We start from the raw sequence: 11,529 nt of genomic DNA, 5'->3' as shown, positions 1-11,529 counted from the left end.
CACCACTTAGGTGGAAGGCCAATGGGGAGTGCATTCGACTGTATGCAGTCCAATTTGGAGTGCATTGTACTGTATGCAGGCCGATGGGGAGTGCATTTTACTGTATGGAGGCCGATGGGGAGTGCATTTGACTGTACGGATGCCAATGGGGATTGCATTCTACTGTATGGAGTCCGATGGGAAGTGTATTCTAATGTGTTGAGTACGATGGGGAGTGCATTGTACTGTATGGAGGCCAATGGGGAGTGCATTCTACTGTATGGAGACAAATGGGGAGTGCATTCTACTGTATGCAGTCCGATGGGGAGTGCATTCTACTGTATGTAGGCCGATGGGGAGTGCATTTGACTGTATGAAGGCAGACGGGAAGTGCATTCGATTGTACGAAGGTCGAGGGTGAGTGCATTCTACTGTATTGAGTCCGATGGGAAGTGCATTCTACAGAATTCAGTATGTTGGGGAGTGCATTCTACAGAATAAAGGCCTATAGGGAGTGCATTCTACTGTTTGGAGGCTGATGGGGAGTGCATTTGACTGTATGGAGGCCATATATAGTATTTATGGCTCCATTCCCCTCCTAGTATATATAGCCCCATCATCCTCTCCCTAGTGTATATGACCCCATCATCCTCCTCCTCCTATATATGGCCTTATCCTTCCAGTATATATATGGCCCCATCCTCCTCCTCCTTGTATATATAGCCACATCATCCTTTCCCTAGTATATATGGCCCCCATCATCATCCTCCTCCTATATATGGCCCCATCATCCTCCTCCTCCTATATATGGCCCCATCATCCTCCTCCTATATATGACCCCATCATCCTCTTAGTATATATGGCCTCATCATCCTCTTCCTAGTATATATGGCCTCATCATCCTCTTCCTAGTATATATGGCCCCATCATTCTCTTCCTAGTATATATGGCCCCCTTCATATATATGGCCCCATCATCGTCCTCCTATATATGGCCCCATCATCCTCCTCCTATATATGACCCCATCAGCCTTCAGGTCTCCCACCATTTTAAGTCCTTTTAAAGCAGGCTGCCTGCCACTCAAAGCCCCTTTTCTCCCCTTCATCATTATGAATCTTCCCATAGTCCTTAGCGACTAAAGATTATATGGCTCTACCACATCAATCCGAAGTCTCTTAAACCACTAGTATCCCACCCTTAACACTAAGGCACCCACCATTCACCTATGGGCTCCCAGTTCTTTTAAACAATGAAATTGAAGACAAACATATGCTTAGTTAAAAAGAAAAACAAAATTTATTGAACAAACCCCATCACATCAAATCAGTGCAAACATAGTGATGTAGGTTGAATAAAGACCTAGGTCCATCACGTTCAACCTTTCTCCCCCAATTGTACTCCCCATACCAACACTACACTAACTTACTGGGACTAGGCCTCACAAATGAATAACCATTTTTAGTATTACTGCACTATTACAATCTAATATATAAAGCTCAAGTGTGTGTATGTATGTATGTATGTATGTCCAGGATAGGCATGGTGGATATGTATGATGGGTGTATGGGCACGGGACTATGGGATGGAGAATATGTATGATGGGTATATGGGCATGGGACGGATGATGTGTGATTGGTATATGGGCCCGGGACTATGCGATGGAGGATATGTATGATGGGTACATGGGCATGGGACTATGGGATGGAGGATGTGTATTATGGGTATATGTGCACGGGACTATGGGATGGAGGACATGTATGATGGGTATATGGGCACAGGAGTTTGGGATGGCGGATATGTATGATGGGTATATGGGCATGGGACTATGGGATGGAGGATGTGTGATGGGTATATGGGCCCGGGACTATGGGATGGAGGATATGTATGATGGGTACATGGGCATGGGATGGAGGATGTGTATTATGGGTATATGTGCACGGGACTATGGGATGGAGGATATGTATGATGGGTATATGGGCACAGGAGTATGGGATGGCGGATATGTATGATGGGTATATGGGCATGGGACTATGGGATGGAGGATGTGTGATGGGTATATGGGCCCGGGACTATGGGATGGAGGATATGTATGATGGGTACATGGGCATGGGACTATGGGATGGAGGATGTGTGATGGGTATATGGGCACTCGACTATGGGATGGCGGATATGTATGATGGGTATATGGGCATGGGACTATGGGATGGAGGATATGTATGATGGGTATATGGGCACGGGACTATGGGATGAACAATATGTATGATGGGTATATGGGCACAGGAGTATGGGATGGAGAATATGTATGATGGGTATATGGGCATGGGACTATGGGATGGAGGATATATATGATGGGTATATGGGCACGGGACTATGGGATGGAGGATGTGTATTATGGGTATATGGGCACGGGCCTATGGGATGGTGGATATGTATGATGGGTATATGGGCACGGGACTATGGGATGGAGGATAATTATAATTTGCTATAACTAACCACAGTTAGTTACTATGCCCAGGCAGCGCCGGGCTCTTCAGCTAGTTACATATAAACCAGTTTATAATATTTAATTAGTTTTATTTTTGTATTACTGTTATGGTATTACTAAAATCACTGTACCTAAATCTGTTGATCCAGAAGAAGGCAAAAACCCCAGGATACATTCAGCCAATTTGCACCACGGGGAAAAATTCCTTCTTGACCCCTAGAAAGGCGATCGGTACAAGAACCCTGGATCAAAAAGACTACTATAGGTGTAACATTTTGTCTAATTTAACTATAACCCACAATGTTATGGGTATCGAGGAAATCATCCAGCCCCTTTTTTTGAAAGCTGTTATAATGTCGGCCATCACTACCTCATGTGATCGTCATTCCACAGCCTGACTTCTCTGACTGTAAAGAACCCTTTTCTGTTTACGAACATGTATTAATACAGTATAACAAAAAATAGGTATTCAAATTTGAATTTCCGCTCCTTAAAGAAGAAGTGCAGTGCTGAGACGTCTTCCAGGTGTTAAATTTCCCTATTAAATAAAGCATTTTTCTATGTATGTTCACATTGTGGGGCGTCATAATTCCTCTTTTGTCTCCATGCAGAGAGTTGGGGCAGCCACGGCCTCGATGTGAATGCTGCATCATGGCATTTGATTCTCAAGCTGCTCCTAGGAGCCTGATAAACACATGCCCTGATGTTGCACTCTCATCGTGGCCACGACTAACTCCGCTCTCTGCACGGAGGCAGAGAAAGGGGAAACAAGGCAGTGATTGAATGTATTTAGAAAAATGCTCTATTTAATAGGGTAGATGTAACACTGGGAAGTTGTCCCAGTGCTGCACTTCTTTAAGTTAAAACAATATCTGCTTTATTAAGCAGCCCCCATCCCACCAACCCCCACAAATCAATGTGTTTATGTGCATTCAAACATACATTTGCCAAGAAATAAAACATACGGTCATTCTTAAAACACTCCTGACAGGTCATCAGGTATGTCAGAATTTTCTGATCACAGAAGGGCTCACAAGTGAGACCTAATATGATCAAAAGCTTTTGACATACCCAACAAAATCCATAGAAGTGTCCATTCAATAGAATAAGTGTCCTTTTAAGAGTGTATTGTCCATTGTCCTGTTCTAAGTCAAACACTTTTTCCATTTTTCAAAGATATCCTTCACCCTCGGCAAGTTACTTTTCCAAAGTTTCTGTGCAATACATCTCTTCACCTCTTCATCTGGATGATCATCCTTAAGAAGTCCAAATATATAGTCCACTCGCATTCTGTTCTGTCTCCTCCTCCACCTATCATACAGATGTGGTCCATTCAGTGGGAACTTGTCCTGGCATTGTTTTAACGTTGATGCTTCTGTCTCAGCAGTTAGGGGATACAGGGAACTAAATCTTTGAAAATCCTCGTCTTTGGTCTCTATGGTGGGAGGTCCAGGCTTATTTTCCTTTTCTTGATTAAACTTTTCTTCTTTTTCAATTGCAGCTCTGTAAATGACACATATATATTTAATTGAAGAAAAAAAATGAAAAATGCAATATTTGTGAAAGATTGATCAAACAAAAATATTCTTCTTTTCAAGTACTTACAGTGAGAAGTGGAAGGCTTCTCTTGCAGTCTGTCAAGAATCTGTGTTGTCATCATGGATGCCTTCACCATATTTTCCATCAATAATATTAAATATGCTCAAAATAAAGAAAACAAAATTATGATAATAGTCACAGGAATAGAGCAGCACAACCATTAAACTGAGAAATGGCACCAGCAGGCAGGTGTAAAATTCAGGACTCATAATAGAGGACATAAGGGATAAGCTTTAGTACTCCATGGTAAAGTAAAATCAATGTAGTATTTTTATTCCATCATACAAGATGAAAAATGTTGTGACATCACACCAACTCACTCCATTATGTTCAAGCATGAGATGGATGTGTGAGGTGCTGAAACGTCATAACATGTATTCTCTCCTAAGATGGAATAAAAACACAGGGTTGATTCAACTTGACCTTGGCATGCTGTAGTTCAGAGGTCTCAAACTGCATTCCTCAAGGGCCGCAAACAAGTCATGTTTTCACGATTTCCTTGTATTGCACAGGTGATCATTTCATCACCTGCACAGATTCCAGCACCTTGTGCAATGCTATGGAAATCTTGAAAACACGCATGGTTTGCGGCCCTCGAGGAATGCAGTTTGAAAGCCCTGCTTTAGGTTATTCCTTATAAGATAGAAAGATACATGGGTAAGAACAGACATAGATGATAACTTTAAAGGAGAAATAAAAAAATCAAGATGACGGGAACACATTTTGGCAGTGGCCCTCCATCTGTCTATTGGTTTTCTTGCCTTTAAAAGACAAAAAAAGAAGATTGGAATTAAAACCTCATGAGAACTAACAGCTTGAGGGTTTTGTTTTTGTTATTTTATAACTAAAATCAAACAGTGAGAATTAACAATGCCTTGAGGGGCTCTTTCCTGCCCCATCCTCTATCTCTGGAACCTCATTATCCTGTGCTGGGGAGAGGGTGATCTTTGATAATTAGATGGGTATATGAATAAAATGACCATTAGTATACAATCAGGTGATGCATGCAGAAACTAGCTATAGACTGGTTCATAATTTTGATGCACTCACCTTTTAGTCCAGATCACTTCCTCTTTGTCAGTTGCGTCCACTTGGAGTCTTCAGTCTCCTTCCCTGCTGAGACATCTTCCTGGTGTTACATTTCCCTATTAAATAAAGCATTTTTCTATGTATGTTCACATTGTGGGGCATCATAATTCCTCTTTTGTCTCCATGCAGAGAGTTGGGGCAGCCACGGCCTCGATGTGAATGCTGCATCATGACATCTGATTTTCAAGCTGCTCCTAGGAGTCTGATAAACATATGCCCTGATGTTGCACTCACATCGTGGCCACGACTCACTCCGCTCTCTGTACGGAGGCAGAGAAAGGGGAAACAAGGCAGTCCCACGATGTGAATGTATTTAGAAAAATGCTCTATTTAATAGGGTAGATGTAACACTGGGAAGTTGTCCCAGTGCTGCACTTCTCCTTTAAGTTAAAACAATATCTGCTTTATTAAGCAGCCCCCATCCCACCAACCCCCACAAATCAATGTGTTTATGTGCATTCAGACATTTGCCAAGAAATAAAACATACTGTCATTCTTAAACACTCCTGACAGGTCAAAATGGGATAATAAGAGCTTATTGAGACTGAACAGCAACTATCACAGTGGAAAATCCACCGGATTCTACAGGAAATCTATCTAAATATCTAAAACGAAAAAATATATAATTTTATCTCTGGATCTCCCTGGTTTATCAGAACAATGCATGACAATGCAGCTCCTCAGGTGGTTGTTTGTCAAGGGCAGTGCTAGATGCAGAGCCTCTAGCAAAATATGATATGCTACTATGTTCAAGCATGTAAATGCTAAGAATTTGACAGGGTGCTGCCTCAGATCAGCATACAGGCTAAAAATGCCCTTTGGTAGTGACGCACCCACTGGGGCAGAGGGGTACTCGGGTCCGGGCCTGCGTCGGTGGCTGGGAATGCCGCGGTCACGGTGGCAGGCGGCCTGGCCCATGGCCCGGGCGACTGGATCCGCAGGGGCACGACAGTAGCCCATTGGGCACCTAGTGGGTGAACCCACATCATCCTAGCAAATCATAGTATGTAGTAACATGGTTATATGATAAGGATTTAAAACAATATTTAAGTCTTGCAACAGAAGCTTGTTAAAATTTAGAATTTGATGGCCATGAAAGAATTTGCTGTGGTCTGTGTTGTGTATTTGTGTAAAAGCAATCAATGACATAGAAACATGTCAGAAAAAGGTTCAAGCCTCTGGGTCAAAAGGCAGTCGGCCCTTAAAGTCCCGGGACAGCACGAGTCGACGTTCTGCCTCCTTCCACTCTTCTAGGACCATTGTCTTAATATGCTCACTCACAGGGAACACAGTCTGTCTCCGAGCAACCAATCCTCCAAACATCAGGTCCTCTCGGGACTGCGGCTTAGGAACCTCCTCAATTTGCATGGTGTTCCTTACCACCTGCACCAAGTCCTCAGTGTCCTCTAGTCTAAACAGGTATTTCCTGCCTTGGTCCCGCCTGTCAGTCGGGATCTCTCCCTCTTCCTCGGGATCTGAGTCCCGGAGGTCTGACCCCTCAGGTGAGCTTGTTTCCGAGGCTAGCTCCATCTCCCACCTCGGGCGCTTCCGGCCTGGCCCCGGACTGGGGGACTGTGGCCGTGAGAGGCTGGATCTGGAGGCCTGTACTTCCTCCCGGGTCAGGGAACGCATCTCGGCCAGGAGGGACGGTTGCTCATCTCTTACGACCCTTGCGGTGCAGGGTCCACAGAGAGTTTTGACGTGGGTGTCTGGCAGCTTTACCCTGCAGACCAGGCATCTGACAGATTTAGATGTGGCCTTGGCCGGATCTTTAGCGTCTGCCGGGGGGGCTGGGGTACCCTTCTCCTGTATGGTACAGAACAGGGATAGTCGGGTCAATCGTCCTGGGCTGCGGGGAAGGCGGTGTGGGGGGTGGATTGCGCCAAGCGCACTTACACCTCTGTCGGCTGGTGCCTCTGAGTCCATCACCAAAGATGCTGCTGCGTGCGCTGAGCCTGCTGGCCTGCACTCGGCTTGCAGGCGTGCTGATTCAAAGACAGCGCGTGACGTTACCGCCGCGCCACGGGTCCTCCCTGATGCCGCTTCCTGCCCGGATCTGACGTGCCCCGGGTGTTCTGTAATGGCGGCGCCCGCCTGCGGAGATCTGGCTTCCTGCGCCTTTGAGGCCGGCGCCCGCTGCCTGCGGGGACTCTGCTCTACTGCGGCGCCGCCTGGAGCCGAGAGCCTCCCACCGGAACGGCTCCCTCCAGGAGCGCGTCCTGCTCCTGTCTTTGGGGCAGAGGGACTCCCCACCGGGAAGTGTCGGCCCTGGGCATCCCGGCAGGGGGAAGGTTTGGACTGGCCGCCCGATCCCCCTGCGCCCTTCGGTAAGCTTGATCTTCCTCTCGTATGTCCCTCCATGCAGGGACAGGACACTGAAGGAAGAGGGGTGGGCCGGGGCCTTTTAACCTCTCGTGTGCTTTCCTGTCCCTGTAAGGAGGAGGACGTCCTCCATGGTGCTGTCAGGGGGACGTCCTGGAAAATCTCAAAACCATTGGGATATTATGTTGAAGCGTTCCAGAGTTATTACTAAATAAAGTGAGAGTGGTCATATTTTAACCCCTTCATGACCTGGCCATTTTTTGCATTTCTGACCAGTGTCCCTTTATGAGGTAATAACTCAGGAATGCTTCAACGCATCCTAGCGATTCTGAGATTGTTTTTTCGTGACATATTGGGCTTCATGTTAGTGGTAAATTGAAGTCGATAATTTTTGCATTTATTTGTGAAAAAAATGGAAATTTGGCGAAAATGTTGAAAATTTCACAATTTTCAAATTTTGAATTTTTATTCTGTTAAACCAGAGTTTCGTGACACAAAATAGTTAATAAATAACATTTCCCACATGTCTACTTTACATCAGCACAATTTTGGAAACAAAATTTTTTTTTTTGTTAGGAAGTTATAAGGGTTAAAAGTTAACCAGCGATTTCTCATTTTTACAACAAAATTTACAAAGCCATATTTTTAGGGACCACCTCACATTTGAAGTCACTTTGAGGGGTCTATATGGCAGAAAATACCCAATTCTAAAAACTGCACCCCTCAAGCTACATTCAAGAAGATTACTAACCCTTCAGGTACTTCACAGGGACTAAAGCAACATGGAAGGAAAAAATGGACATTTTAATTTTTCCAACAAAAATTTTCTTTTAGCATCATTTTCATATGGGTAATGGGATAAAATGGATCCTAAAATTTGTTGGGCAATTTCTTCTGAGTACACCGATACCTCATATGTGGTCATAAACCAGTTTGGAGCGAAAAAAAAAAAAAAAGTGATCCAGCTTGAGACAGAGGCGGCTGCAATTTACAAAGCTTTATTGGACAACTTAAAAATATGTTGGTTCTTAAAAGTTTCTTAAAGCAAACACCATGCACACCAGTGAGGCTAACAGGAGAAATTAGACCCCAAAAGTTGTTGTGCAATTTTTCCTGAGTACGCTGATACCCCATATGTGGGGGTAAACCACTGTTTGGGCGCACGTCGGGGCTCGGAATGGAGGGAGCACTGTTTGACTTTTTAAACGCAAAATTGGCTGGAATAAATGGTGGCGCCATGTCGCGTTTGGAGACCCCCTGATGTGCCTAAACAGTGTAAACCCCTCAATTCTAACTCCAACCCTAACCCCAACACACCCCTAATCATAACCCTAACCCCAACACACCCCTAACCCTAATCCCAACTCTAACCCTAACCCTAATCTCAACCCCAACCCACCACTAACCCTCATTCCAACCCTAACCCTAATGGAAAAATAAAAATATTTTCTTTATTTTATTGTATGTCCCTACCTATGGGGGTGATAAAGGGAGGGTTTATTTCCTTTTTTTTTTATTTTGGTCACTGTGATTGTTTCTCACAGTGATCAAAATAAATGAATGAATCTGCAGCAGGCGCACTGCACATGCGCCCGCCATTTTCCAAGATGGCGGCGCCCATGACGCACGACACCGGGACGGCCAGGAGGTACCGGGGCAGGTGGGGGGGAGCGGAAGGCTGGGGGGGGAAGTGGAGGGAAGGGGACCTGATGATGACTGCGGCGTCTGATTGCTGCCGTCAGTCGGTGGCGGCAGCCGATCTGTGCCATCAGTTGGTGGGTGAGGAGTCTGATTGCTGTCTCCAGCCATGGCCGATGATATTGCAGCATCGGCCATGGACCAATTGTAATATTTCACCAAATTTAATTGGTGAAATATTACAATCGTACTGTACATGTGCCCGCCATTTGCAAAGATGGTGGCGCCCATGCAGGAGGGACGGCGGGACACCGGGAGCCGGACGTGACAGGTACCGGGGAGGGTGATCAGAGGGAAGGGGAGGGGGCAGATCGTGACAGCAGCAGCCCATCGCTGCTGTCAGTCCATGGCGGGGGCCAATCGCCCCCGCCAGCCGGTGTGTGGGGGGGTTAAGTTAGTGTCTCCATCCATGTCCAATGCTACTGCAGCATCGGCCATGGCTGGATTGTAATATTTCATCAAATTTCATTGATGAAATATTACTATTGCTTTGATTGGCTGTTTCACTTTCAATAGCCAATCAGAGCGATCGTAGCCACGTGGGGGCTAAGCCACCCCCCCTGTGGTGAAGCATAAAGGGTCCTTTGTGTGCGGATCGGGTGACCTTTCACTGACCCTGGTCACCCGACCCGCAGGAGCGCTATTTATAGCATGACGCCTACGTAGGCATCATGGGTCGGGAAGGGGTTAAAAAATTGGGCCCGTCACTAAAGGGGCTAAGCAGCTTGTCCTGCCCTATGCATGAAATGAAAGGCTAAAAATGCAACATGGAGACTTAACCACAGCAATGTTTTATTTACATTCACTGAAATCGCAGACTTATAGAAATATTGGATAAATAATATTTTGACATTATGTATAGAAGTGCATTTTTTTGCATTGAAAACTTTATGCCTTTGCTTGTTTCATTTTAAGCATTTATGTATTGTAAAACTGTAATATGCTGGTGGTGCATGCGGGTAGGACTGTTGGGAGGGTCTGCAGCTCTGCCCCCCAGGCCTGCCTTTGGTGTCTGAGGTTTCGGTGTCCCGGACCAGAGATCATAATACCGGACTTGAATAGTAAAGGAGACGGCAGCCCGAGAAACATCCAAGGTGGGAACGCCCCATCATGCCGAAGAGAGTCTGCTAGATCCAGGCCTAGCAGACCAGCGCTGGTGGGTTTGTGGATGCCAGGAGGGGGTTGGCCTGAAGGAACGTCTTGTCTTTTCCTGGCAGGTCAGAGAGTTGGCCCGTCGGTTGCTTTTTTGGACAGAATATTTCCAAAACAACCAAAATTGAACTGTACATCTCTTGGGAGGCGGAGTTTAGTCCTATGTTGCAGAAGCAAAGTACTCTTACCCAGATAGGTGCAGAGCAGGGAACACTAGAAAGTCGGCGTGCGTGATTGTTCAGGGCACTGGCAGTGTGGCCCGGCCAACATAGAAGGCCTAGACCAGAGCCTGGATTTTTTTTTTTTTTTTTTCTAAGAGCAGGGTCGCAGGAGCCTCTGAAAAACAGAGGCCACATGAATAGCAATGCTTCCCCAGGAGACATCCATATTGCTCAGGGGAAACCTGCAACATATTTGTCCTGTCCCTTCCTTTTTTTAAACGGAGCCCCCTCACTGGTTGGTAGGATATATCTGTCCTGAAGATCCCAAAGCTGTCTTTGCACACCGGTGATGAAGATGGCCATGGAAAATCCAGGATGCAGACTTTCGGGTGGCTGGCAGGTAACCAATTTGTCTTTCTTTCCAACTCTATCTGGCTCTGGGGGGCAAGAGGGTCGGGGATTAGTGGCAAGGACAGGCCTCCGTGGAACAAACACCAAACACTTGATCTGTTAGGGCCTTGCCTTGTAGACCACAGATGACACGGTAGTGACAATTCTAGGTGGGAGAGCAGAGTGACAATTTCACTCTGTCACCCTCAAAAGATGTATCTGAAAGAAAAAAGGAAATCATTAATAAAAAAAAAAAAAAAACCTAAGGCAGAAACTGGCCTGGGCGGTCAGGACCCATGTCTGCCTCCTACTGACACTAAGGTAAAACGGATTAGCTTTGTGCCAGTTGGTGGTGTACCCTCCTCTGGGGGGACCTACATTTTTTACTTTGCATAGCATAAGCAGCATACACCCATGTTTTGTGTACCCCAATGAAGCATTAGCCCCCCCCCCACACCAACCAGAGGGCCACACAGCATAACCCCCCACACCAACCAGAGGGCTGTTATGAATGAGTCACCAAGGAGGAAAAACAAAAACAAGCTAAGCCACAGAAAACCAGAGAGGTTGGTAACTAAGCGGATTGCAGACCCCTGATCCTATCCACAGAACTAGCAGTAGCCGTGGAGCGTACCTACGATGATCCTAGATGCC

At 45.8% G+C, this 11,529-nt stretch overlaps 1 long non-coding RNA gene across 1 annotated transcript in view; it reads right to left on the bottom strand.

The window, feature by feature from the left end:
* Positions 1 to 1,252: 1,252 nt before the first annotated feature.
* Positions 1,253 to 11,529, bottom strand: part of LOC141092261 (uncharacterized) — a 34,167-nt gene continuing 23,890 nt past the window's right edge. The window contains exons 2-3 of the long non-coding RNA XR_012232730.1: positions 4,070 to 11,094; positions 1,253 to 3,967 (exon numbers count right to left, since the gene is read on the bottom strand). This is a non-coding gene — a long non-coding RNA (uncharacterized lncRNA). The remainder of the gene's footprint in view (positions 3,968 to 4,069; positions 11,095 to 11,529) is intronic.

This window comes from Dendrobates tinctorius, unplaced genomic scaffold (assembly GCF_039654945.1).
Source record: "Dendrobates tinctorius isolate UK_male_01 unplaced genomic scaffold, ASM3965494v1 ptg000059l, whole genome shotgun sequence".
NCBI lineage: Eukaryota > Metazoa > Chordata > Amphibia > Anura > Dendrobatidae > Dendrobates > Dendrobates tinctorius.
The sequence above is the reverse complement of the archived record's forward strand: the minus strand, read 5'-3'. Positions and strand labels throughout refer to the sequence as shown.